Genomic DNA, 7,230 nt, shown 5'->3' on the forward strand with positions numbered 1-7,230 from the left:
GCTATCATCATAATCTGGGTGAAGGCTTCTGCTCATGTCCCTTTGCATTAATCCCCACCAGCCACCCAAGCCCCAGACCCACTCATCTGTTTCCTGTTAGAAGAAATGAGCTTTGTACTAGCTGGGTGTCTTGGGTTGCTCTTTGTCCCGCTAATCATCATGACCTCCAGGGTGCCAACCCTACCTTTGTGGGCTGTAAAGATCTGCATTGTCTACCCTCACTGGGTCTTCCCTGGAACTTTGGGTCCCATCTGATGCTTCTAGTCATTGAATAGCCACACAAGCCAGGCCTGGGGAGCAAAGGTGAATAAGACATGCTCCCTGTTGTGAGGGCTTCACGGTCCTGTGGGCAGCAGGCCTGGCAGCTGACAGCTGGGAAAAATTCTGTCTGTCCAGAAAGACCCTGGGACCACTTGCCTTCCCCTTGAAACAGAATTCTTCGGAGTGGCCCCCCGTCCCTGGGTGTGTAAGAGGTTCCTTTGTGTTAATGAGCAGAGGGCATGGTCAAAGGACAGTGCAAGATGGCCCAGGAGCTCTTGGAACACAGGGCTAATTGGCAATGGGCAAGATGCAACCCACCTGTGCACAGACAGAGCCTTCCCAGCTCCCCAGCCCTCCTCCCCCAGGGGGTGGGTACAACAGCAGGAGGAAGGGGCTAATGTGGGAAATGGGAATGGTAGTGAGTTGCTTGGCTGGGGAAAGAGATTTCCTGTGAGCAGGATAAGTCTTGGCCAGAACATAGTAGTCAGTCATACTTCAATCAACTTAAACAAGTACAAGTATTCAACGCAGCCTCTTTCTTTTGAAAATTAAAACAAATGAGTCTTAAGAGCTCCAGGGTCGATGCTTAAATCGAGTAGACATTCCCTGCAGAAAGCCACGGTCAAATTCCTCACCAACAATGTGCCTGTGCACTTTAGCAGTCTTTCGCTAAAGGGTTTGGAATACAATTCACACACACAGTGCCCCTGCAATGCAAGAAGGTGACTTAAACTCCGCCAGCATTTGGTGCTGGCCTTGGTTTTGTTCCAGTTGGTGAGCAGCACTCTAAGGTCGAAGAATTGGATTGGCCCTAAGGAAAGGTATCCTGCTAGAGCTGTGGGAAGATGGGCAACCCTTCTCGAGGGCTAGCGAGCTCCTTTCTGCTAGAGAACTTTAGAGGCGTCCAAACACAGGAGGCAGAGAGTACAGCCATGGTTCACATTCTCGAGTCTCCCCAAACAAACCAGTTGAGTCCTAAAATTAAAATATTCTCTCTGGCCTCTGGAGGGCACTCCAAATTCAGTGCTATTAGAAAGGATTTCTTTGGCAGGGTTATGTTAGAAGCAAACCCATTTATGGCCCTCCATTGAGGTAATAGAGAATTTCCTACCGGATGCACAGAGTTCTTGTTCTTGGAACTCCCTCCCAAGCAGGAATGGTTGTTCACCTACTAGTATCAGTCTTATCAAATAACATTTATGAGTAATGAATGCTGTTACACAGAAATACCTGCCTTCTAGAGGCTTGTGCTCTGAAACAAACTCTTTTGAAGACTGAAAAATATAAGTTTTAAAAATTAAAAAAATATTTGAGAAAGCAACTTTTGGATATAGACTTCCAAAAGATTGAACATGCCCTGGTAGCTGTGGGTTGGGGGTTGAGAACAGCTCCCACCTCAGTTCTTTCTCTTCATGCCTACCACTTGCTTTCCTTGAACATGAACTTACAGGTCACACTGGGTTAGGGGGACTGTGTCCCTCGGAGGCCTGTAGCCTCTGGTCAGACCCGGCTGGAGCAGCATCTACCTGACTTGTGCATGGGACACTGACAGTGTGCCAGGCTTTCTCCTGAGGGCGCAGGATGCAGGGGCCCTGGCCTTGAAGTGCTATGACCACTTGTTGCTTGAAGGTCCACCACCTGCATGCTCAGAGCCTGGTGGCTCTGTGGCACTTTTCTCTTGTGACCATGGAACAGTGTCTTCATGTGTAATTTTTTATTTATTTATTTTTTGGTACCAGAGATTGAACCCAGGGGTGCTTCACCACTAAGCCACATCCCCAGCCCTTTTAAATATTTCATTTAGAGATAGGGTCTTGCCAAGTTGCTTAGGGCCTCACTGAGTTGCTGAGGCTGGCTTTGAACTTGCAATCCTCCAGGCTCAGCCTCCCGAGCAGCTAAGATTATAGACGTGCGCCACTGTGCCCAACCCTTTTTGTGTAACACATTTCAGTTTGGGTTGTCCAAGAGTAGGAGGTGTGGCACAGAACAACCAGGTACATAATTGGATGCATCTGCTTTTCTCCTCTCAGGCTGAGACCCTGCATCCGAACTGGATGGAGCTTTAAGCCCAGACCCAGCTCTGGGGCCCTGGGGAACCCATCTGGGCAAGATCCATTGCAGACAAGGAGAACCACAGGGAAAGAAGTAGTCATTTGTTAACAAAGTCCAGATGCCCCCCCGCCCCCTCCCCCATAGTCTACTTGGGCCCTCAAGAGTGAACAGCACAAGCTCCATCTGGCAGAGGGGTCGTCAGGGTGTCCTAGTAGACAGCAGTGTCTCTGAGACCCATGGAGGGCAGAGCGTGTTCGCGGGGCAGTCTCTAACTTTTGTTTAGCTTCTTATGAGAAGTCTCTTGGGATACTCAATGTGCCTTCACCGAGGGGACTCTCGGCACCAGGCCCTAGGCTGGGGGTGGCAGGAGCCAGGAATGTGAAGATGAACAAGACAGTCGCTGCCGTCTCCCATCACAAAACATGTGAACATACACTTCTCTAGGGTACAAACAAAGCCCCATGCAAGAGGGGAACTTCCAGGGAGAGTTGAACACAGCCCCACAGGGAAAGGGACATTTGAGCTACCCCCGAAAGGCTGAGTTCCATCTGACACCGCAGAGAAGTGGGGATGGGTCGGTGGGACATCAGATAGACAGACAGATGCAAAGGCGTGACAGGCCAGAGTATGTGTGAGCTGCCTGGAGATGGGCCGCTGTGGCAGGAGCAGAGGAGGGAGCTGGACACAGGTAAGATTCCAAAGCACGTCCAGAGGATACCCCTGGGGAGGCCACTGCGGTGTTCAGATATGGCAGGATCAGATCTTTGGCAGTCAATCCCTTACTTCCCAATGGATTGGAGATGACTGAGACTGGGTCAAGGGTGAAACCAGTTGGCCAGATCTGAATGAAAACTGAGTGTTCCTCCTGCTGACAGCCCAGGACTGAATTTGATTGGCAAACACAGTTTCTTACAGGGTCAGGGTGGTTTGGGAAGATTATTCTCCTTCCCTCATTTTTCCCCAGGTCCTCCTTTTTCTGGCCTCTTGTCTTCCTTTATTCTCTCTGTCGTTTCTAATACAGAAGCATTAAAATCAAAGAATTTTCCTTTGAGAAATCCTGCTTTCATCCTATTTTAAGGTGTTTTGCTTACTTTCAACATAGCTGCTATGGTATTTTTGATTCCATTTACTATGCGAGGATAGACCGGCTGCGCCTCTGTTTCATCCTGCCAGTCCCATGTGGCTGCCCTGGAGACATCTATTGTTTGTGGGTAGGAGTGTGACTGTGTGCCGCCTTTGGGGATTTCTGCATTTTTTGGAATTTGTGGTTTTCCCTGTGGCTTAACATTTGGCTTTTGATTCCTTTTTTTAAAAAAGAAATTCATGAATATGATAACAACCCAAACAGGACAAAACATCCAGCACAAACGGGGACAGAACACCGAGCTGAGGGTGAGCTTCCCTCACTTATTCCCCACGACCCCGGCCCCCACCAGAGGCACCTGAAGCCACAGGCCCCATGACAATTGGCTCGTCGTCTGCAGCAAAGAGGACGTACAAATTCCAATGAGCAGATGTGCACCTGCATTCCTTGGTTTTTAGACTGTGTTGGTCTTGTTTCCTGATGTGCGTCCCATCTCCACTCCTGGAGCCAAGTGGGCATCAGAATCTGGGGAGCTGCATGAAGGCCAGCTCCTTTCTGTGCAGGCAGATAATGGCGGAGGGACAGCTCAGGGAGGCTGCCCGGACAAGTGGGGGTTTCAAATAGGCCTGGACCCTTGTAGCTCACTAATTCTATCTATCCCTTGTGCAGCTGCATATTCCAGGCACAGGGGGGCAGAGGCAAGGAAGACGCAATCCCTGTCCCAAGGGGGTGGCTGTCTTAGGGGACACAGGCCTGGCAGCTGGTTGGGCACCAGGGCATCTCAGTCCCAAGGGAGAGCTATGTGTCCAAGGCAGCTCCAAGGCCACTTGCCTTGTCCTTTTAGAACTTTTGGTGTGGCCTCCGCTCCCTGGGATTTGAAGTTTTCTCCTCTTTCCCAGTGAGGATGGAGAATCCTTCCAATCCTGGGATTTTTTTTTCTGCTGTCATATTTCCCTGGACTTGAGACAAGAAGCCAAGGGCCAAGGTGGTTCTTCTTGGGGCTAATCAAGGGGTCCCCTTAGTGCTTACATGAGCAGAGGACACAGGCACAGACCAGACGACAAACATAAGATGTTTGGGCTGCTGTGGCAGGGGGCGGGTGACATTGCCCACCTGGGCAGAGCATTCTCTGCTCACCAGCCCCGCCTGAGGTGCTGGGTACTGCAGCAGGCGGTGCGGGCGGAGCTGGAGAGCGCTCATGTGTTGCTTGACTGGGGAAGAGCTCCTGTGAGCAGGTAAGCCTTGGTCAGCCACCCCTGTGAGTCTGCTTGGTTTGCTTTGCTGCCTTGCAGGAGGGAGAGTCACAGGGGCTTGCTGGCCTTGCTGTCTCGAGTCTTTACTTAAAAAGTCACTTCAAGACCTCCAGGAGCAAGGATCCTAGAAAGGGGATCCTAGACCATGGTGACAGAAAAATACTTTAGTCCTTTTAGGCCATGCAGAGAGGCCTTCCTGGGGGAGCTGATACTTCCTGGGTGACAAACAGGACAAGTGGCAACAGTTTTCCATACAGACGAGGAGAACTGGGAAGGAGGACGGCACAGGTAACATGACCAGGAAGGAGGGCAGGGGGCAGGCAGAAGGGAGTCCAGCTATTCAAGATGGCTGACTGTAGGCAGGATAACTAAGGAAAGTCAGAAGAAGCGTGACTTTCCCCCTGAAAGACAAGAAGAACGTGTCAATGACAAACGGTCAGAGTTGAGTTTTACACAGCTCATAGCAGACTAGAGCTCATGCTGAAGTGTGTGGAACGATTTCAGAGCTCAAAATGCCTCTCTCTAGGGTCTCCCCACTGCCCTCCCTTCTCTTTCGGGACTTGGAACCCATAAACTTTGTTTAGAGGGTACACAGAGAGTGCTGTTTGGGTCACAGAGACTGAGTCCAGTGGCAGGGGGACAATCACCCTCAGTGGTGGCCCAAGCAGGATGAGCACCAAGGAAATGAGGCCAGTGCTGTGCTCCTGGCTCCAGGTGGTAGACCCCAGCCTGCACCACCACTCGACTGCGGGCCCTGGGAAAGAGGTCTTGACCCTCCAGCCAGCACTGCCTGCCGGCGTGCCAGTCCTATGGGCTGTCTCTCTCCTGCCTCTCCTACACTTGACATCAGCAGCCCGATCCTCACCAAGACTGTGCATACAGGTGTGGGCACCTCAGCAGGTCAGGCAGAGGGGAGACGCTGGTATCACATAGCACAGAAAACTAGTATCCAAGAAGTGTTGGGAAGGGGCATAAGCTGAGGGGCGGTGAATCTGAGACAGTGGCGGCCATCAGCATGACCTCTTTCCCAGGGGACGGCCAGCCTGTGGGGCACTCAGAGCTCCTCCTATGTCTCAGCTCTCTCGCTTCTCCTCCTCAGCTCGGCTAACTTGTTTGTGGATTTGCAGAGTTGGGGATGCTCAGGTTACCCTGGGCCCAGGAACCCTGCAACCTGTCTGACCCCCACATTGGGTTTCCCATTTGACTCTGTTGCTGGGGTGCTGACAGAGGAATCAGGCTCTCTTGGAGTGCTCAGGATAGGAGGCTGTGGAGTCAGACATGTGCCCTCCCTGAACAGGCTGACGACAGTCTGGCACTGGGATGCCAGGAAGGTCCTCTGTTGCCTTCACTCAGAGTGGGGGTGACACTCAGCCTGTGTCAAGAGCGTGGAAAGTGCACTTCATTTAGCAGCAAGTTCCTAGCAAGACACAGAGAGCCTTTTCATGACACTGTTATCTCTGCCCCCCGCCCCCTTCCCGCTATGCCCACCACCCCAGGGCTTATCAGCTTCTGGGTGATGGAAGAGGTCCTCAGTGGATCACTTGACCATGTGTTTTGATCACATGTGACTTCCCAACCCCTCATGAATGGACTTCAGGATACGATCCCAACACCCCTACCCCACCAGTCTTCTATAGAAGCCATGGGTATAATAAGCAGTCAAGAATCATCCATCTTGGGCATTAATCAGTTAAAAAACATATTGCTCAGATACTTTGCTAAAACACTGTCGCACTGTCAGAGAAATCGGGCTCTTTCTAAAATTGCCAGTGTTGGCTGCAGAAAAAAGAGAGGTAAACTAATGAGGCCCAAGCAGGAGGAGGAGGCCAGGAGCAGAGGACCGCACGCTCCTCTTGACTCCGCAGGACTGCACCAGCAGGCCTCTCTTCTGGCCATGGTTCTCGCCGTCTGTGAGCTCCAGATGCCAGGCAGTGTGGCTGTGACCTATGGAATCACGCGTAGTGCAGTTTTAAGTACAAAACCATGTTCAGGACTAAAAATGGAGTGGCTTGGAAGGCATAAAGTACTTGCTGGGCACACGGTTCTGAGGGTATGCTTCTGCTCTGTAAAAGTAGAAATATGTACCAAACATCATTTGATGGCTACCCTTGCCTTTCTTCTTACCAACCCTGACTTCACTTAATTCCTGGCAGGTAAAGACAACTCCTAATGGCACAAAAGAGGGGACTGAAAGTCACAATAGTTCAGATGCAGCATCTCTAGCACTACAGCAATGTAAGTGAGGCTCTGTCACAGAACAGGGGACACTTGTAGCAGAAAAGAGTAGGAGAAAAATGAAAGGGGGGTGGCAGACAGTGTAGGGGCACTTCCTCCCGAACACAAGTTCCTCTTAAGCAGGGCGCTGCCTCGGGGGCTCTTGAGAGGCCTGATGGAGCGTGGGTCCCAGGGAGGCTGCTCCTTGGCCGATGCCAGCTCACTTAGGGATATTATAGGCTCGGAGCCTAATGTTTTGAGTTCCCCAAATTGGAGAATGAATGAATTGTGACGTCGGGGATCTCTTTGAGAATCCTAGACATTTCCCACCTAGAAGCCAGGCTGAGGGAGACAATTCCCTTGTCT

The sequence above is a fragment of the Marmota monax genome, unplaced genomic scaffold, assembly GCF_021218885.2.
Source record: "Marmota monax isolate L192 unplaced genomic scaffold, Marmota_monax_Labrador192_F-V1.1 WCK01_AAM20220418_F8-fsc00019, whole genome shotgun sequence".
NCBI classification, from domain to species: domain Eukaryota; kingdom Metazoa; phylum Chordata; class Mammalia; order Rodentia; family Sciuridae; genus Marmota; species Marmota monax.